Source organism: Drosophila gunungcola, unplaced genomic scaffold (genome assembly GCF_025200985.1).
Source record: "Drosophila gunungcola strain Sukarami unplaced genomic scaffold, Dgunungcola_SK_2 000001F, whole genome shotgun sequence".
In the NCBI taxonomy this organism is placed as follows: Eukaryota; Metazoa; Arthropoda; class Insecta; order Diptera; family Drosophilidae; genus Drosophila; species Drosophila gunungcola.
The window spans coordinates 932,970-954,994 of record NW_026453197.1 but is presented as its reverse complement, the minus strand read 5'-3'; the positions used below and the strand labels follow the sequence as shown (position 1 = coordinate 954,994).

General features: G+C 37.1%; 1 protein-coding gene across 5 annotated transcripts in view; it reads left to right on the top strand.

The window, feature by feature from the left end:
* Window positions 1-22,025, top strand: part of LOC128261732 (uncharacterized) — a 78,094-nt gene that overhangs the window by 33,091 nt on the left and 22,978 nt on the right. For 2 of the 5 annotated variants that reach the window (XM_052995565.1, XM_052995563.1), the window contains exon 4: window positions 19,424-19,562. The exons of the other annotated variants lie outside the window; for them this stretch is intronic. The gene's annotated coding sequence lies outside the window, so the exon portion shown is untranslated. The remainder of the gene's footprint in view (window positions 1-19,423; window positions 19,563-22,025) is intronic. 5 annotated transcript variants of the gene reach the window in all.

Below are 22,025 nucleotides of genomic sequence, written 5' to 3'. Positions count from 1 at the left end.
GATCATAATTTAACATAAAAATGATTTGATTACTATAATTTCTTTTGTGTTTTGGTATCACCTGGTAAGCTCATTTACTACAACGGCAACGCCGCCTATTACTCACACCGGTGCGGTCGGCAGAACACCGGGTCCGGTCCGGTCTTGGGTCCTCGGCTTGGAGTTTTCGGTCTCAGTATCGCACCGCGGACCTCACCGCATGCAGCGTGTGTCGTTTTGTGTATGGCCGAGAAGAACCAGAAAAATGAAAAAACGAAGCCAAAGATGAACACATCTGGGGGAGAAAAGGGAAAAGAGGCCCAAAATGAAACTGCGGGAAGGCAGCACCCAGAGTTCCATCATCACACTGACAAAAAAAATGGTGTCTGTAGTTCAACAATATAACAAAAAAAACGAATACAAAAAGATACCCTTCTGTAGAGAAAAAAACCTTTAAGCCACAGCTAAATATCTAAAACGTTTGCGTATACTTAGGTATCTGATAGCATAGTTACATCCTTTTTTGAAACATTGCTATTTATATGATTTAAATTTTAATAATTTTAAAAATAGTTTGTTTCAGAAAGAAAAGGTTCTCGATATCCAAAAAAAATTGTTTTAGAAAAACATGAAATAAAATAAATCCGAGAAGGAAACAAAAGAAAACTAAATGTTAGCCAGAAAACTAATTAGGAATAAGTTTTTTTGGAATGAAAACAAAACTACATTTTTTGTAGATCTTCAGTTGTTTTCGCTCAGTGCAATCACGAAAACTTGCCGGCCAGCGAGAAGTCAAAGTCAAACTGACAAACCCGTTCCGCTGTCTTGCAACAGCCTTCTGCCTGAGTCTCAGTCTCAGTCTCAGTCGCAACCAAAGTCAGAGTCCCAGTGCCAGTTCGAGATGAAGAAGAAGTCCAAGTCGAAATCGAAGTCGAAGACTTGCAGGCTATAATAGCATCGACTTAAGAGCCACGGAGAAGTATACTTCATCGGGTACTGGTACAAATATCTTGTTTCATGTGTGCGCTGGACGTTAATAGCAGGCCGTACCATTGTCCAAAAGCCAGTCAAAGTCCCCCCTTTCGCTCCGCTCCTGCCTTTTCTTTATATATATTTTTGGTTTTTTTTTCTTTTTTCTTTTTTTTCCCCCTTTTACCTGCCCCTACCTGTGCCACGCGGCCGCCGCCCCATTGTGTGTGTACCGCTTGCATCTTCGGTGAGCGCCGCTTCTTGGCAGCCTTCGCTGCATTTCATCATTCATGCACATTATTTTAGCCATGGCCAGGCTTTAGGTTAATATCTGGAATTCGATAAGTTGACTGTAGATACGCTTTTTAGATACAGTTTTTAGAACTAGATTTTTTGATAAAAATAACTTAGTGCTAAATGCTATTTAAATGCAACGAATACTGGAGGATATTAATATATTCATAAAATGTATAAAACATGATAATTAATAAAATTTATTTTTCGAAGATCAGCGCTAAATAAATCTTTTGTGTTAATATATAAAAATCAAATATATAAAAATAAAGAAGAACAACGAAAATATATATTAGAGTCCTTAATTTTCCCTCTTCATTTAATTTCAAATTTTGCATTGCCAACGAATTTTGTAGTTAGTTAGTCTTACGATTTACTAGAACATCTACTATTCGTTTTAAATAATAAATTCAGCATCTTGTTTTTTGTGCACTTTAGCGTTTTGTGTTCTCCTTACATCGTGTCCTGCCCCGCTTGCGTATCGCATTGGCCGAGGCTTAGAAGTCGAGATTGAGTTACATTGCTGGGGATTATTATCAACTGTATTATCTGGCTTTTCTTCTCCTGTGTTTTGCTTCGTTTTATTTTTTTTTTTTTTTAGTCCAAGGCGGCAACTGCTTTTCGGCCAGAAAAAAGTCAAATAAAAATTCGTTACGCCGCTGCAGCATTTACTCAACTGCAGAGTAAGATTCGTGGGTTTTGGTTTCGGGTTTTTCTGTTTTTAGGGTTTGCGCTTTTTTTTTAATGATACCCTCTCGAGTACTTTCTGTTCGTCTTCCGTAGTCTGTTTTGTTGAATTTTGTGTGTGTGCCTGATGCCCGGTTGAAGTGCCTTTTTGGTGCTGTCGTAATTTGTGGCTTTTTTTTAGGGAGTCGACGGACATGCATGTTTCATAAGTTTTGGGGCAACAATTGTGTAAAATTATGAGCTGTCCGATTTTGCCATTTGGCATGGTTCCAGGGCATCAGCAGAAGCAGCTAGCCAACAAATTCGGGTCGGTCTTTTGTTTCATTTTGTGGCCATAAAACAAACTGGAGTAGGTGTTGTCGTTAAGTTTTGATGTGCCACATTAAACTAGACTCCCCGAGCAGATTGAGCTTAAGCTGAGCCACCCCATGGTGCAGTTTATGTTTGCAGATGAATGAAGCTACTAAAAAAGCGAGGAAGCCCACTGTGCCCTAATGGGAAATCAGATTTAGCCTATTGGCATAAAACTCTCTCTCTATATATATATGAACTCTATTGTCGCCTTGGCAGTCGGTCTTGTTTTTATTGATTTTTGTTTTCGCATAAAATTGAGACACGACACTTCCACACAGAGAAAACGTTAAAATACCCCTGGATATTCGTTAGCCCATAGATCTCTTTGGAATTGAAATTGAATAAAAGTGAAGGCCGTTCGGGAGTTGAACTTTGAGGAAATGAAATCAGTTCGTGATGGTATTTTTTTACGTGGGGGAAGTCTATGAACGTAACTGTCAATCTGATATGCAATTTAAATTAAAGGAATTTGGTGTACTAAAAGAAATGCCTAGGCTGAACCATAAAAATAAACTAATTAGATTAGTTCTTGCTACAAAAAATTGGAAAAAACGATTTAAAATAACAGACGGCTCTTAATTAATTAAATTAATTAGGTTAATCTTTTATGTTGTCAAGATTTTATGTTTTCTTTAACTAGTTGATTAAACAGGACTTTTAGAGACTAAAATAAAACTTCAAAAACTTGTAAACAAACTTTTGCTATAGAATTATAATTTCAAACAAAGCCCAAAAATTGAAAAGTAGTCAAAGTTTTTCCGTCTTAGTCTTTAAAAACTTTTTTATTGCTTTTTTATACAATAGGCCACCATATCGACCCACAGTCCACCCCTAACTAGGTCACATTACAGTTGGCAAATGGCTGCGGTAAAGTTTTAAATCATATTTAAAGAATACGGCAATAGATTCGGGCCCAACTGTTCGTATGGCAACCGCGAAGACATATAACACACGAGGCACTATGTAGAAATAACCGCAGGGAAAGCTCTCGGGCACAAATATTGCACCACACTATTGGTGGTGGTGGTGCTGCTGCTGTGGCTCGAGATGGAAGCCAAAGCGGCAAATGTTCCAGGAAACTATAAAAGACAATAGCGGCAATATGCCAGCTCTGGTTTTTGTGGTTTTTTATGCTCGGACTCTAGGAAGAAGAAGCCTTTCTAGCTCTTGGCGTGGGCCTAAGTCAACAACAAAGAAGCGAAGCCTCAATGCCCTGGACGGCGCCTTTTGTTATATGTATATATATATATACATATATATATATATATATATATGGAAAACCCTCCAAAGAGCTTGATGGCTTGGGGTGGAGGAATGGTGCTCGGTAGCCAAGTTGTGTATGCTCACGCATTAATATAGTTCCAAGCTAAAGTACACAGGGGAAAAGGGGTACACAGCAAAGAAATTGTGCAGTAAAAAATAAATTTTATAGAAAATTGTGAGCTTTACAAGTCAAATGAGCTACAATTTGATCATGATAATTGACAGTTTTATCATCAGTCTAGAATGCCTAACAGCACACAAAAATTACTTAAATTAAATGTAAATCTAAATCAAAATTTAAAACAAATCACTTTAAATTTGTATTTTTGAACACAGTAACATGGTACTTAAATCTTTTATGTATTTTCAATAGCTCAAACATGCATTAAACGTTTTCAAACTATTTAACTCTTTACCTTATCATTTTAGATTGATCAATCTTTGGTTTTTGAAATTAAATCATTTTAATTCAATATTTTTGTTTTTAAATATTTTTCTACATTTTATAGTTATAAAGTTATATATAATTTATAAAATTTTCTACAACCAATATTTTCCTATAATTTATACTTTTCTCTGTGCACATAAAGATATAGATGTGTGTGAAACTAGTTTATGACAGGGCCGAGTTGGTGTGGGGTGGCAAATAATGTTGTTTATGTGTAGGACCGAACCGTAAATATGACGCATCGTGGAGAAGAAGGGGTAACCTGTAACCTGGGCCAGCTGAAACTTGGCTGGCTGCAAGTGGACTGGTCAAGTGTAAAGTACGCAACTGCTTCTATTCCTATTCCTGTTCCTATTCCTATTCCCATTGCCAATCCCATTCGCATTCGCATTCGCATTGGCAGTGTGCTAGTGCCATTTCCCATTGTGGTGTCGTCTGCAGAATCGCAAGACGACTGCTGGTCAAGTGTTGTAGTTGCTTCCTGCCTTTCGGCCTGACACTCACCTGGCCTCCAGCTTTTGCTATGCTCTGCTCTGCTTCAGCTTCTGGCATTCAATGGCCAATTCTCCACGCAGCCATCCTTGTTCTTGGGCTTGTATTTATATTTTCTTGGCATTGGCCTCTTCCCATGACACCGGTTAGTCGCATCTTCAGCTGCTCTGTGCTTATTTGGTTACTTTATGCCATTACCTGTATTCCTCCATAGACTACGACTCCTCTACTTCCTCTCTGTCGCGTTCTGATAATAAAGATGACAAAATATCTGGAGAAAATCATAAACCTTGTGTGTATGTTTGGAAAAATAATATCTTGCAGATATAAAGTACCATTTATGTCGTGCTTATATCTTATTTCGCCAAAGTCGTGCCATTGCAAGAGTCGCGAATCTTGAGTCGCAGTCCAAGTCAAGAGACTGGGAGTCCCAGTCGGCGATGGAGTCCATGCGGCATTTCGGTTTGGTTTGCTGGAACTTTGGAGGACTGCTGCTGCGTTGGGAGATTGCTTTGTAGGCAGCGAACGAGCAGCACGGTTGCGTGGGCTACGGTGGTCATAACTGGGTTATTATGCTATAAATATTATATTTTATGTGATTAAGATTTGGATTTAATAATAATAACCTAATCATTTTTTAAAAATGTTTTGTTGTAGGAACGTTTTCGATAAAAATATTAAAATAGTAAATATTTTTTCACTGACTTGGAAATCACAAATAGTTTCGATTTTTTTTTAAAATATACTTTTGTAATAAGGACTCGTCAGCGTTTTAGTTAAAAACCATCAATTTTTTTTTGTTGCATGTTTAAATTTAACAGACTGAAATCTATTAAAGAAGTATGTGTAATAAAATTTTTTTTACTGATAAAATTACGAAATTTATAAACGATTATATTAAAATAGTTTTTGTATTTCATTTGCGCTTTATTATCTGTTCGATTTAAATCCATGCATGAGAACAATTTTCCTGGTCAATATTTGTGAATTTAATTTTTAATTTTGACTATTTGCTTTTTCCTGTGTGGTTTTCACCACCGAGCGTGGAATTGGCTGGAGCTCTGCGGCACTTCTTCACATGACGGCGACAGGCAATTGGCCCATTGCAGCGCCAGCGACGCCAAAGCCATGGCCACGTTGTCATCTTGGTCAAGGAGACGAGAAGGAGAATGGAAGTTGAGTCTATTGGCAATCTTTGTGCCCGGCCAAGTATCTTCTCTTTTCTCCTTTTCTGTCCAGCTCAGTTCGGTTATATTCCGTTCAGTTCTGGTCTGGCCGACTTGTATATATGCTTTCATTACGAGCTTAGTTCACGTCACAATCAGTTGTTGGCATCGTTTATGCCGCATTGCCACACTAACATAGACACAACATACAAGTGTGGTCAGTATAATAGGGTTTTAAGTTTAAAACCTTTATTTTAGCTGTGTAAGATTTGTTTTTTTTTTAATTTTTAACCGCTTTTTCGGTAAACTTTAGTAGCTTATATTTTAAGATATGGGTATGAAAAGAAGCAGTTTTTAATTTTAATCGGAACGTTCCACGTTTCTGGGATTACACAGTTTGGTCAGATTGATAATTAACTCGACAATATTACGAGCCTTAAATGGTGGTTCGTTTTTAATAAGTTTTTTTCCTATTTTTTATTTTTTTGGATGTTTTAATGGTTTTTATTTAAGGACAAACACTTATTTTTAAAACCAAAATTATACTTTGTATTATTTACTAGGGACCCGTTAATATTAATATATGTTACAAAGTTCAACTAAATAGTATTTTGTAAGAGGCATCCTACTCCTATTATTTTGACCTCTTCTGTATACATAGTAACTAGTTGGCTGCTGTGGCAGCTTCTTCAGCAAAATGTCTTTCAACTTATCGCACTCACACACACACATAGTATAGTATATGTATCCTGTGGAAACATGTGAGGAGGCTCGCTGGCAATTTGCATGCAACCCAGGAGAACCCCTCCGCCACCCACTTTTCCCACTGTACGTGCATGTAATTTATGCGTTTAGATAACACTTTGCTAATTTTGAATGGCATAAATTTTTTTTACATTAGAAGGAGAAGACGGAGTGGCCCAGTCCTTGTGATCGTGCCTGTAATTGTGTGTGCGTGTCAGTTACTTATTTTTTCCTTACTCCTTTTTTTTCTTTCTTTCTTATTTATTTCATTTTTTTTGTTTGTTTTTTGCATGCCGCACTTATGATGATGTATTGATTGTTCGAGGTGTCAGATTTTTGTTGTTACGACCAACACTTTTGCCTGGCCTTATTCTCCGCTTGGCGTAATTAAAGGAAATATTTGAGATATGCCAAGATAATAGTGCTGGAATGTTGTTGGATTTAATTAATTGAAAATGAGTTGGGGATTTGTGGCGGAAAGGAGGTAGGAAGGCAACCGATATCTGGTCTGTCTGGCTTTATTTGGTGACTGTTACTGTTGCTGTGGCTTTGGCTTTGGCTGCTGCGTCTGTTGACCATGTCGCCCGTTTGCTTATCAGTGGCAGCATTGACTTTTTATGGCCATGAGCGAGAGGAGACCGGACCCGCGACGACTCTCTGTGATTAATAAGGATTTTCAAGTCGTTAGCCGTCTTCGCCAGCCGTTCGTCGCTTTTTTTTTTATGGCCACGAGGGAGAGAAACGAGAATCGGATCGAGAGACGAGGCAGGCAAATTACCGATTTCAACAATGTCGCTCAAGTGGCTTAACTAAAGTTTTGGCTTAGACAAAGGCCCTCTGAAAAACGAATAAAAAATGTGAGCAAAAAAAGACTTTAGCAAGAGGAAGACCAGCAGTTGATGCTTGAATAATGATGTGATAACCGTAGGCATAAACTGGCCCATGGACCCAGGATGATCCATTCCAGTGTCCACAACTTTGGCCAGATACAATTACGGACTAAGACCCAAAGCAGTGTCAGTCTAGCTATTTTATAGCAAATTTAAAAGAGCATTAGAACTTTTTAAATATTTAGCTTTTTATATACCTATTGCTTGCTGTTTATACGTAAATTTATCTTTCTAGCTAAATAACATTGATAGAACACAAAGTCAAAATGAATGCCTTACTTGATTTCTTAAATTCATGTTTGTATAATTTTTGCTGTATTTTATAGCATAACAGCTACTTCTTGCTACCTAGGCAACACTGATTAACACCCACTTACCCCTGCCCTGAAGCAATCGCGTCACAGCTGCATTCGCTGGTAAAAAGTTGCTGCTTAAAGTTTTCAAATTATTCTAAGTAGGGCAGAGCAGAGGATTATGCTATGGGAAATGCTTCTTTCTTGGCTGGCGCCTTGGATTAGGCTCGAATTAAATTGGAATTAAATTTGCCGCTTTAAGCGCGACAGAGTGAACTGAAACGAGTTAAGCATTTGCCATTGCATTTGCTTTCACAAATTGAATGGGTGAATCAAAGCAAAATTGCGCGGTTGAGGGTGAAATTTCAGAAATTTTCTGGGAATGACTATATTTTAATAATGTAATAATGTATTTTAATGTATTAAAATATTTATTTATTTAATAATGTTTTTTAATGTATTTATAAATAATGCGGTTGCAATTCGAAATCATAAATAACGTAGAGTTCTTGTTATTTGAAATAAAAAAAACAATTTACCATTTTTTCCTATCTTCAAGCCAAATTCGTTTTAAATTTATGCAAAATATATTCTTGTTTTATTAAGCGTACATTTTTTGACCCTAAAAGCCATGAAAACAATAAGTCTGTTTTTTAATTCACCATTATTATTATGTAGTTAAATTTAATTTTGTTACTAAACAGTGCTAAATTAAAGTTCTTCATGTGTAAAAACTGTACAGTTTGATTGTGTAAATAATGAACAAAAAGAGGCCAACAAATAATGTTTAGAATTAAAAAGCTTTTTTTAATGGCCACTAATTCTACAAAATTAATTAAATTTTCGTTTATTTCACGTGTTTACCTTTTACATATAAAATGAACTTTTTGTCGCAGGAAAATGCATTTATTTCGGGCTTTATGCTAATAAAAGAGTCGAGAACTTTCCCCACGAGTTTTGACAGACTAATGGAATGTGTGGACTCTCGGCTGTCACATTTGTCAGCGTTTTCTACAAAGTGCTAATTAAAAAAACCAATAGAAAAAAATACATATTCGGAAACCAGTGGAGGGAAGAAAGTTGAGCAAACAGAAAATGTTGTAGGCATAATCAAAACTGCACGGCAAAGATGTGGTTACGGTTCTGGTTTCTGGATTTTTCGTGCCCCACTGAGTTCCCACCGTTTGCTATAATGCTGGTGGTGCACTCTCTAATCATATGCAAGTGTTGTGGAATTAGAGGCTGTAAAACTCAATCAATTTTCATAGCATTACAACAACGAAATGCGAACCTTAGAAGTGCACCGCCAACCCAAAGGGGCAGAGATATATAAACAGTTACGTTTGTCTTAATTACATATCAAATATATCGCCTCGCTGATTGATCTCAAGCCAAGCCAAGCAGCAGCCAAGGAAGTCGATGCCTTTCCAGCCTCAAGTGTTCCCCTCTGAGCTGGGCGGCCATAAAATCAACATAAATCTGAGTTATAAAAAGTCATGTTCGGCTGCACTTAATTAGCGGCCGACCTTTACGGACTGAGTGTCATGCCCATATGTCCTCTCTATTACGATCCCATCTCGTTCTCCATAAATACCAGAGGACCGAGGAAGGCTCCTCCTTCCTTTTCGAACAACCGACTATAATTCACACAACTTGCTGATGCGTGTGCCACGAGTGTTGAGCCCAAAATGTCAACAATATAGCACTCCCGTTCCCATATCTTTTCTAAATTCGGACCATATTCCCACTGTCGCCTCGCGCTCCAAAATTAAATGGTGTGAACGAAATTTTATGCCGAATCATGCGTGGAAAATGATGAAGATGCCGCCGAGTTGACGGCAGGGATACCTCATCGAGTTTCTAAGTTCTATGCTCGGTTGAAATATATTTGCGTGCCTCATTTCATTTGTTTATGTTTTTCTAAGGAGATATAGGGTCGTATAAATGTGGTAATAAATTCTGGGAAATTAGTGCTTTAATTGTTGATCAATTAAGTCAACGAAAAGTATTGAATTTCATTCTATAAACGGTTTGATTTATCAAAAGTTTTTTAAATTTGCTGACCAAGTAAAATTAATTTTATTTCAAGCCCTAATTTGAAATATACAATTGAAAAGTGTTTAAAATTAAGAAACACACTTTCAATATTAAAACAAAAATTTAACTTTTTTAAAACTTAAAATATCTTAAAATATTTAACTTAAAAAATTTAAGGGAAACATTTTATTTTTATCGAGGACTTAACCATAAATTACAGTTATTGTTACGGCAATTCCGTGCTCTAAATTCCAAAGGCAATTTATTTTCCGAGGGCTAAGAAACTCTGAATATGTGGGGCCTCGTTAGAGGAGCCAGTTGTCTTGATGAAGATGCACACACTCGGCCACGATAACTGGGCCCCGAAATTAAGTTGAAAACAATTTAAATTTGTTAGAAGCCGCCGGCGACGAGGCGAGGCGAGGCGAAGTTCCAAAGAGTGTTGTCGTGGTCTCCATGCCAAAAATGGGTAAAAACACTTTCCAGAACAACAACACAGCACCGGCATCAAATGTAGGATGTGGCGGCCAGAGAGATGTTGACGTCAAACGACAGCCACGAGACACTTCACTTCTACACGTATACGATGTACTTGTTTCTTTTTTTCTTCCCTTTTTTTTTTTTTTTTTTTTTTTTTTTTGGTCGCACTTTTATGAGTAATTTCATGTTGTGCGAACCGTTTTGATGGAGTTGCAATGTCCTCTCCCTGGGGAATGGGGTTTTTCGGGAATTCAGTTTCTGTTCGGAATTTTTATGGGCTAGTAGAGTTGGTCTGGGGCGTACATTTAGTGTCGAAAAGGTGTTGATTGTGAAGGAGACAGGCTACAGTTTACGATTCCGTTTATGTTTTACAAATAACTCAAGTATTTCCAGTTGGCCAATGGAATTTTAATTACTTTAAAGTATTTTTAATTTAGTAAGTACTCAGTACTGTTAGTAAATATTTAACCATCTGAGTCTTTAGTAGTTTTCATTATAATAAACATTATTATGACATTATAATTATATATGTCATGTCATATTTTATGATAAGTATATATGTCATTTTAATACTACTATAATATTTAATACTTAAAACCTGGAATTACTTGTGCAAAAAAATGTCTACTCAAACAAAAAAACAAAAACCATATGTTCAAAGATCTCGATTTCAATCTCCTTTCAATCAAGATGAGGCAGAACAGATCAGAAAATCTCTTCAAGCCAGAAAATATCCCTCATCAAAACTCCACTTTTCGGATCGTTGCGACTTCATTTCAAGCGAAACATCTTTGCTTCTCAGATTTCTGGACTGTTTTGGCAGCCTGTGAAGTCGCATCCTCCCTCGATTCCCACTATCTGAGCCCCATCCCAGATCCCATGAAAACACTCGAGTACTCAAGTCCACCCAACTTGGACGACAATTAAGTGATTCATTAAAAATGACAGAGCATGAATTGAATTGAGAGCCAGAGCCAGAGTTAGAGTTGAGTTTTCTGTTCTGTTCTGTTCTGGTTTGGGCTTGGGCTTGGACTAGAAGTTTGAATAGAACCCCAAATAGTGGTGGGCTATGTAGAGGAAATGTCAGTGCGTGCCAGATGATAAGGGAATAAAAGAAAGTTGTTGATGTTGCCGCCGACTACCGTACAAATTCAGACCGGCCGTACGTGCACAAGTATTTGAAAAACTCATTTAAATCCGATGGACAGACGACCCGTCTCGAGGGTGGGAACTGAGAACTAGTAAAAATCAAATGCAAACGACGATGGCTGACGCTGACATTTGATGCCAAATTTTCAAGTGGAGAGACCAGCGGCAGTGGCAGCCAAAACACTTGAGGAATTGCCGCCGCCGTCGTTTAAAAGATGATGGCATGAGATACTCGACGAAGTGCGAATGTGTGTTTCCCCCAAAAACAGTAAGAAAAAATCATGGTAAAAACTAACAACATGGAGAAACTTTTAAGAAATACCTTATTGTTGATACTTAAACATATAATGGATCCCGGCAGTTTCATTTGTTGAGGAACTTAGACAGATACAGTTGAACCTTATTGACTCCAACCATCTGCCACCAACAAAAAGTTATGTAATTTAAGATATAGACTTCTTGAGTTATACAATTTGTTTGACTTATAGAGACTTAGAGTTCGGGAAAGTTCAAGTTATTGACTGTGTTTAATAGAAAATGAAAATAATATTTATCTTAAAGTTTACCTATCCAAAACAAAAGATTCATTTCTTGAAATTATTTATGATTGTGCCTGAGAATTTTAGATTCAGATTTACTTTGTATTCAATTTTGTATACAATTTTTGTTTTCGGTGCCTTTGCCGCCCTGGTAGCAGCTTCCATGCTCCGCCGACTGGACCAGTCGTAAATATGAAGCACAAACAAAAGCGGCCCGTCCAGACAGAAATCAGTGGAGTTGGAAAAGAAGGAGGCACAGTCCGATTCCGAGGCCGTCGCATTAGTATACGGAAGCTTGAAAACGAAAAAATTACAATCTCAACCGTTTGGCAGGCAGACGATGACAGAAGAAGCGGCGTTGTTGTTGCAGTGTGGTGGCAAAAAGGAAAAAAGTGGCAAGGGGCAGCAGATTCCGTCGGCAGATAGCTATAGTCGGCCCAACCAGGCCATAAACTGGCGACTATGAAGATATATTAGGCAAATAGATGGATGGATGACTATAGAACGCCATCTCCATCTCTTTTCTCGGTTTTTTTTTTTTTTTTTTTGTAAGTCGCCAGCCGAAGAGAAACAATTTTCGACAACGTTTTGGCAAATGCAAATGGAGTTTGACAGGCGGCCGCCAACGTTCCACCATCAAATAATAATAAAAAGACTCGCGGCAAAGGATGGCTTTGGAAAACTGAAATGCCTTAACGATAGGGTTATACTCTTAAATGTTAGGAGAAAGTCTATACGAACTAAGATGTATTTGTAATGGAATGGAAGATATATATTAAGAAATTTTAAGAGATAATAAAAGTAATAGAAAATTTACAGTCCTAGAGTGCAAAGCAAACGTATTAAAATGTTCCTTTATTTAATAATTATGATGTATTTAATTATTATTTGCTTTTTTATAATACCCTTCAGATAGAGTAAAGAAAAAGGTTATCAGCAATATTGCGGCTTATGATGAGTATGATGAACATTAGAAAAGAAGTTTTCTTTTAGCTACCTGACATATATACACACACACACACACACACACTTCAGTCACTGCGCATTGCGTCTCAAATTACATGACCATGAGAAGATGGGGAAAAAAATTTATTACAAAAGATAGACAAAAGATGCGAAATATTTGCCCCTGACTGACTGACTGACTGACTGGTGAGGGCTATGGCGATGGCGGCGGCGATGACGATGACGATGACTATGGGAATGCTGGCAACTGCTGCTAGAAACACACACAGTGCTGCAGAAAAGTTAACGCACGCAGAATGTGCAAACAACAAAAAATACAAATATGTCTGCCCGTCCAGCCATCCGCATAAATACTCTCCGGGGAGTTGTTAGTTTCGTGGGGTTCTCTCGTGTGGATTGAACGGAATATGCGAAGCCTCCAAGCCGGGGATTCTCGCCATAGATTGGTGTGGGCTATAGTTTTCGTCATCCCTCTATTTCTCCCAGAGCAGATCCTTCGGCACTTCAGAGGGAGAGCCTCTACACTGGCAAAAAAAAATGTATTTACTTAATAAACATCAATTAAAAAAGTCAGCAAATTAGTAAAATGTAGAATATTACATTTGAATTTCAAATATTATACACAATAAGTTGTGGAACTTAATGTGGTTAATTAACAAACTTGCAAATATTTACTTTGTTTATTTAATAATTCTTAAATAATGAAACATTTCTGATAATCTGAAAAATATACATAAAACAGAGTTTTACTGTTTTGCTGCCCTAAAAAAGACTGCAAAGTTAGAATTGAATGCTTCATTCAATATTAATTTTTAACATTATTTTAAATATAGCTTGTTTTACTTTTTTAAATGTTTTTCCCCTTCGTTTATTGTTAGAGCTTAATTATGTGTACAAACATTATTTAAGCACTTACTTAAACTAAGCATTGAAGAAGTTGTAAATTTGTACTTTCGAATAAATTTTTATTTAAACGGCTTACACTTATAGGTTCTAACAACTCAACAGACCTCTAACGTTTTTAATTAAAAAAGTAAGATCATTAAGAGGAGCTTTCAAGAAAATATTTCATGAAATAACATTTGTTGGCGTTCTGTTTTTCAAGATTTATGCATTCAATCAGTATAAATCAGGACCTTTTCGTGAATTTAAGAATTGTTCTCCGTATTTATTTATTTCGCCTCGAGGGCAGCGATTGCGAGTGCCACCCAAGTTGCCTGTTTATGAATTACTTCAGCCGTGCAGCACGTGTACATATGTACTATAGTTATGCATGTACACTGCACAACATGTATTTATGTATGAGTATAAAATGGAAAGCATAAACAACGACGGCGAACGAAAGCCCTGTAGCAGCAACAAAGGGCATCTCACTGAAATATGCTGCAAAACTGCGAATTGCAAACTGCAAAACGAAACGAAACCAAACCAAACCAAACCAAACGAAACGCACTGTGTGCAACAATTTATGGCCAACATTCAACAGCGGCGAAAGCAAAAAAAAAATACAAACTGAATTGTTTGCGGCAGCATAAAAAGTAGCCAAACAGAAGGGCGGAGGGGCGGTGCTGGCAACTTGGTTGCTGCATTTCTTTGCATAAATTGCAACATTTTGTGGCACCGAGCTTGAAGTTTCTGCTGTCGCTGCTTAGGCAATTTGTCATTGCAACTATCAGTTCCGTATAAAGATATCCAGATAAAAATAAATCTTAACGTACGAAAGAAACCCGACCTCGACATGTTAATAAACAGGTGAATGTGCCAAATAAAAGTTTGAATGCTTGAAAACTTTTTCGTTTGGAATGCATTAAATGTATGCGAAAACTTAAGAAGAAATTAAAGTCAAGAAAAATGATATAAGTTGTAAAGGGCACAGGAAATAAATATAAGCCATTTTTTGACAAACAAATGTATTTGTTTTGGTTTTTTGTAATGAAGATAAAAAAAAAAAATTTTTCATATATGTAATTTAAAGCTTTTTTAAAACAAGTTAAATACTTAAAACAAAACTTATTAAAAGTTTAATCAATAATAGAGTCAAAATTCTTGCACTTAATACATTTAGTTTAAAATTTATAAATATAAGCTTGTATTTATCCAAACTTTATTATCTAAGATTTTTGGTTGATTAATTTTTTTTCACTGCAAGAGTTTCAAGTCTAAGGAATCACTCAAAAAGTGCGAAAGTATTTCCACACGCCCCAGCAATTGAGCAGAACGAGTTGAGGCGTAAATATGTTGCTGCCACACCGAGATTACCCATAGCCCCCGAAATGCATTTACGCCAACTCAACTGATGCAAATCTAATTCTCGAATGTCTCTCGCACACACACACACACACACACACACACATTCAGACAGACAGAAGGGCGCAGAGCAAAATATAAACCTCTCAAGTGCAAAAACCATTCAAAAACTAAGCTAAATTTATTTAAGGAACAGCCAGCAACGACGACTGCTGCAAGCGGAATATTTTTTCCACTACGTTCTCTCTGCTTTCTACGTTTTTGGTTCGGTGTGTGAGCTTCTGCACATTTCACTTAACAGAAATAAAAACTGAAAAGAAAAGCCAACGCAAATGCGAGCAAAGCCCAAACCAAACCTAACTGAACTATACCGTGACAAAAAAAAAAAAGGAAAGAAAAAGTCTAAGCGAGATAGTTCTTTGAGCTACATTGACGCATAGTATACAGAAGTATACTCAAAGTTACTGATAAGGTGTTTTTATTAGGTCTAGGAATCATATACTCACTCAGTTTTGATGAAGGCAACCAAGAATTTTTCGGCATATATAATAGTTTTGTGCTAAATAAACAAGAGCATTTAAAATTTAGGGCGGACATATAAAAAGACTGGTTGTCCCAAATCTGCCAGATGTTATAGAGCCCTGGATTTTTCAAATACTGTCGTACATTTAAACGTAGTTTGAAGATTTTTTAAAATTGTACAACACATTAATTTAAAATTATGTTTAAAAAAAAACCGTTTATTTAGAAATGAACCTTCCCACTAATCAATTCAAAATGGTTTTAGTTTCTCTTAAGTTTTGAACAAATTCTGAAATACCCTTTATCCAGGGTATATCGACAGAAGTGAAAAAAACCCATGCAGAGGCAGCAGTGCAGAGCAAGAGCAGCCAACAAATGTCGCCGGCAAAGACCAAGAAGTAGATGGAGGTAGTCGCAAAGCTGGGTAAAATCGAGGCGGGGATATATAGTGGCGGTTGGGGAAATTGCAGGAATGAGATTCAGGTGGCGGCTGGAAAACACTCGGGAAATACGTTTACTGTTCCCCCTCGTCTGCCGCTCTTTCGACCAGGTCCTAGTGCCATGGACGTGTGCATGCAAGGTGCTCGTATAATGCGTTGTGCGTGTTAAAAGATAGTTTTGCCCAGCTCAACGCGAGGCCAAAATCCACCAAGTTTCACAGTGCCAGTGCCAGCAGTTGGAATGGAACACACAGCCCAAACCCAAACCCAAACCCAACCACACAGCCCAGCGACAGGTAGTTTTACACATTGAAAAATCCCAAACACCGTGACACCACTCGTTTTTGTCTGGGTTTTTCTGGGTAGGGAGATGGAGATGTGCTCCCGTTTGGTGGCTACTGTTTGGGTGTGTGTTTGTGGGGATGGTTCCCTAATGGAATGGGTCTAGGGATCAAGGCAACGCGAGACAAATGCACAAAGCCCCTTCCGCACTCCTTTGTTTGTTCAGAATTCAGCAGCTGCAGCAGCATTGGCATTGGATCTTTTCAATATCAGCGCTGCCATAAAAAATGGGGTGTGCTAAGGGGATTTCTTGGCATTTGACTGCGATTTGTTTTCGGGGCGGAGGAAGGTCATCAAATGGCCTCAGAGGGATTGCCGTTGTTTCAGTCACATTTTAATATAAATTGTGTGCAAAAATTGATAGTTCAGTTTATAAGTGTTTATACTATGCTGATCTAGAACATATATAAAACATTTACTGAATGTTTTAAAAATTAAATATATATATGATAAAAAGGTTAGATTTTTAAGTCAACGAACCAATTTTTAAAGAACTTAAATTTATTTTTGTCTGTCATAGCTAAGCTTATTGTAACATTTTATTAGATTTTTTTAATATTTTTTAAAATACATAGCACTTTTAAATTATGGTACTTATACTATTATAGAATGGTTACTGAAAGTACAAAAATATTAAAAAAGGTTTACTTTCTTTTCTGAAGCCATCGAAAACTTTTTAAAAGAATTATAATTTATTGTTGAGGGCAGCCAACAATCTAGGCAATTATTATTATTGTACCATTTTTGCTTTCCTCTGAAGTTGTTGTCCCACAATTGTTAAACCAACACGGACCAGGGATCTTTGTTTTTTGGGTCTTCTGCCTTTTTCCATGCTGCGCGTGCTTCTTGTCCGTGCTGCCCTTAACCCCAGAATGCCCAAACGAATGCAGCATTGTCATGTGTTTTGCTGGTAGGTCTTTGGCCCTTTTTTTTTCCTCGTCTCCCTCTTTTCATTCGAGGTTCGAGTTCCTAGACAAATATTATTGTTTCCAACACGCCGTTATTGCATATTTGCCTTTAATATATGTACGTAGATATTTTTTCCAAGTGTGAATGAAATTAATGCGTTGCACGGTCCCGTGTCTCGGCAAATGGGGAAGGAATTTTCTCTTTTTTCTCGTTTTTTCCCCATACAATTTGGAATACTCTGTTTTTGTTTGTTCTCCGTTTCGCTTTTCCTTTTCCCCTTTTTTTTTTTGTTCCCAAATATTCTTTTTCTATTTTCACACAGACTAAACGTTATTAAATGCAGGCAAATGCCTCGTTGGTCGTTGGTCCAATGGCATTTGTAGTGTTGTCTTAGTCGCTGTCGCTGTTTTTATATGTTTTATTTGTATGGTGTTCTGTAGTCGCATAAAGGGCAGAGTTCCCCTGACGATGTATATGAAATATTTTCCTTTTTTTTTTGCGGCAGCTTTGAGTGCTTATTTTTTGTGTTGCCTACATTTTTGGGTGTTGCTAAAATAAGCGGTGGTACAGTGGGCTAGCATTTACTGAATTTTGATTTTATATTGTAAATAACGTAGGTAAAAACACCTAAAAAACATTTTATAAATGTTAAACATGTATTTGGTAAAAACACTAAATAGCAAATTGACAAGGAAAATATAAGAAATAATGTTAAAAACCAAACCAAATAACATTTATTTTATATGTTCTCTTAATTCCCTTCTCAAAGACATTTATCCCCACTTCCACAGCACAATTAATTGGCTCAATTTATATAAAATTCGTTCACTCACTTAGTTTCAATTTCATGGCTTCAAACTTTAAGTGTTCTCTACACACACAAAAAAGTTTTACGGGAATAGAAGAACTTTTTGTTGTGGCCAAAATCAGCCTTAACTGATTTATGTTCTTTAAAGACTTTAGTTGGCTCCCCCTTCGGTAAATCTATGGTTGGGTAATCCCATTGAATGAGGCAGACACCTGTTCATTTCATGCATCATTGGGCTCTTTCTGAGCACCGAAAGTGCTGAGTAATGTCATTGGCCAGTTTTCAACACCTGTTACCGGCTGGTTGGGCTGGGGCCCACTGTACCTGGCCTTAGTCCCTAATGCTAAGTAGCTTTAATGCTGCCGCATCGCTGGCTCGTTAAGCGGGGGCGGTGGGCGTGGCTGCGCACAGAAACGAAAGCGGCATGCGGGAAAAAAATGCCGCCCTAAATGCTACTAATTAATGAGGATTTAGTGAAAACTGTTTTCGGTTTGGTTAAAATAAAAAAAGAAATTCCATTGCACCACCGCCCTCGCATTTCGTTTGGTATTTTGTATTTGTAATGCAGTTTGGGGCGTTTTCATTTCCCTGAATTTGTGTGTTCGCTGGTATTAGCATATAAATAGCGTTTTAAATATTTCTAGGCACACATAATTCTAGGTATTTTCCCCTCCCACAACAAAGATATATTACCGCCGTTTTATTTGTTAAGTATTTCTCGTGGTGGCCTGGCCATGAATTTGGTGTGTTTGCTCCGGGGTTCGCGTGCGCCAGGACCCTAGGTCTTGGGTTGTGTAAACAGGAAGCGATCCTAGACACACACACACTCACACTCATACACGAACACTGGCTATTTGGATGAGAAATATAGACCCATTCCAAAGCATTTAGCGCCCAACTGGCAAACGGCAAACAAATGTAATCAATGAAATTTTATGTGCAACAGAAACGCACTCGAGATTTTCAACAATATCCCTCGTATGGCGTGTTTAGCCGCGCTCTTTATGCTTTTATAACTTTATTTAGCCAGGCCAAACAGTTTAGATACGAATTACAATTGCGGCGCGTAAGGAAATTAAAAAAGGATTTCCATGATTTCCAAGGCAAGGTAATTTGCCTTGTGTAAACAGTGCTGTTGAAAAAATAGTGCAATCTAAAAAAGAAAAAGCAAACATTTTAAAATACCCATATATATATTTTTCTAATTGTTTTTGTTGCAGTTTTTTTTTTTGTTTAGTTTTTATAATTGATATATATGTTAATGTTTTGCAATCGTTTTAGCCATTAAATTTATAGGTATTTTTATGCCACGAAAACGTCTATTTAATTGGTCACATCTGTATATTATATTTATTTATTTGCCTTCCAGCTAATGCAAATATTTTACCTTGCTCTCTTTTTACAGACAAGTCCGTCCCACTTCTGCTGCTGGAACCCTTCGTCCTTTCGTGCGTTCCTTTCTGCTAATTGCTTTGTGTGCCGCGCTCCTGACTCCTTGTTGCCCCCACTAAGCAGGCCAGATCCTTCCACACTCAAGGCTCAAGGTTGGTATTATACCCAGTTTATATACAATGTAATATGTTTTTTTTTTTGTTTTGTTTTGTTTTGTTTTCTGTGTCGAGGGGTTAGCAATTGGTTTTATTTTTGGGGTTTAATTGCAAGGCTTTGGACAGATTTTAATTACTGACAGCGGCCGGGCACAAGTTGTGTGAAAGGTTAGCCAAACAGAGGAATATTCAAATTGAAATTAAGCTAAATATATGGGAAGCCGACGCCAAAAGGGTAAATAAGTATTTGATAATGGAAATCGTCGGGAGTTGACCTTTTCCTTTCAGTTGATAATATTGGAAAACAAGAAAGAAAGCAAACTTCGGCAAGCCGAAGTTCATATACCCTTGCAGCTATTGCAAGAATTAAACATTTTTGAAAACATTAAAATTATGATTTACTTTCGTATATGTTTAAAAACATTGAAGCTATGATGATTTGCAGCTCAATTATTTGATAGTTATTTTATATATTTTTATTATTTCTAAGGGAGCTATATGATATAGACGTCCGATTTTGATAAAATTTAAACCATAATTCTGAAATATTTAACCATTGCTATATGTCGAAGAACTAAACAAAAAATTAAAAAACAGAAAAGTTATAATTTTTTTTCATTTATTTTTCCGATTGTTCCTATGGGAGCTATATGCTATAGTCGTCCGATCCGGCTCGTTCCGACTTATATACTACCTGCAATAGAAAGACAACTTTTGGGAAAGTTTCATGCAGATAGCTTTAAAACTGAGAGACTAGTTTGCATATAAACGGACGGACAGACGGACAGACGGACTGGCTAGATCGACTCTACTAGTGATGCTGATCAAGAATATATATACTTTATAGGGTCGGAAACGTCTCCTTCACTGCGTTGCAAACTTCTGACTGAAATTATAATACCCTCTGCAAGGGTATAAAAAGGAAAGTAATTTAAAAGTTTTAGAATGATTTAATGCAGTCTTAATTACATTTATAATGTCAAGAACTGTATCTAAATCAAATTAATGGGTTGAAAGTTGGCTTAAATTGAAATCAATCAAATAATTACACCGTTTGTCTTATTTAACGATAAAAAGTCTTACATAAAGACCTAAATCCTTTTAGATTTAAACCAATATTAATCGTCCTTTCCAACTGGGAACCAAATTGTAGAATAAAAATGAAAATGACTATTCAAACAGCCATTTAGCTTGTTTTAAAACTGTAAAGCCGTCGTTCATTACAGTAACAGATAAATCAGTCGTCATCAATTGCAACTAAACAACTTCATTCACAAAAGTTTACCAAGGAATGCATTCAACAAAATCCAATAAGGCCCGGAAATCAAACCCCATCTAAACATTGAAACATAGGAACAACATTAGCATTTGTTAATCAAAGTGTAATTCCGCAATTGCTACCAGTTTTAAGAGAAGTTGAGCCGTTTCTCGGCTAAAACTGCCAACTGAAGAGCCATAAAACCTCCAGCCAAGCGAAATAAAGTCAGACACACTCCGACAGATAGAGAGGGAGAAAGGAAACTTTCTTAGCCACTCCGAAACGCCACAAATCACTTTAAACTGTAAGGACAAACTTGGGCCATAGAGGAGTTGGGGAATTTCTGATTTCAGGCCACCGATTCCAGAATCCCAGTTCACCTGAGAGTGGGCCACTTGCTAGCTTTTGGCCCGAGCCATTAAATCTCGCCACTTGTTCAACGAAATCGTATATCTGCAAGATATACAATCACTTAAATCGTTGAGCGGCTAATCCAGCCGCAGACTCCTGCCGCCTGGAGTTTATCATACATCACAGGAAAACTTCCCCTACCAAATGGTATACAAGTAAAAAAAAAAAAAACGAAATTGCTCGCATTTCAAATGCCAAATATCAGTTTACAGGCAGCGGAGAACAAATCAATAATCCCAAAAAACCTCACAAAAAAATCAACACAAAACCCAGAAGGCATATCAAATTTTTTTTCCTTTCTTGATTGACGTCTTTTGGCTTCTGCGGGAGGGAGGGGAAGGGGGGGTTGGAGGTCGCCAAAATGGGCGGCGGATAGAAGGTTGTCTGAGCTGGAAGCTCTTTTGAGGAGTTTCCTTTCTTTCCGTTCTTTCACTGATTTCTGCTTTTACTTTCGATTTGGCTTTTGTATTTTGGGTATTTGCGCTGATTAGCACAAAAACGGAGGGTGGCAACAAAAAAAGGGGAGTTACACTCACGAAAAACAGTACAACAAATTTGGTTTAACAAAAAATGGTTCTTAATTGATCATATATGTTAAACGAAGTTTTGTTTACAAAAAAAATTCGCAAAGAAAGTTTTAAATAAAGCATGAATAACGCTTGAAAATCTGTTAAATAAAATCTTTATATTTGTAGTACATTGATCTTGAAGACAGAATTATGGTGATTTAATAAATGACAAGGCATTTTTTTTTGCTCAGTGAGTGCTGGGAATTGCAAGCCGAGTCCTGT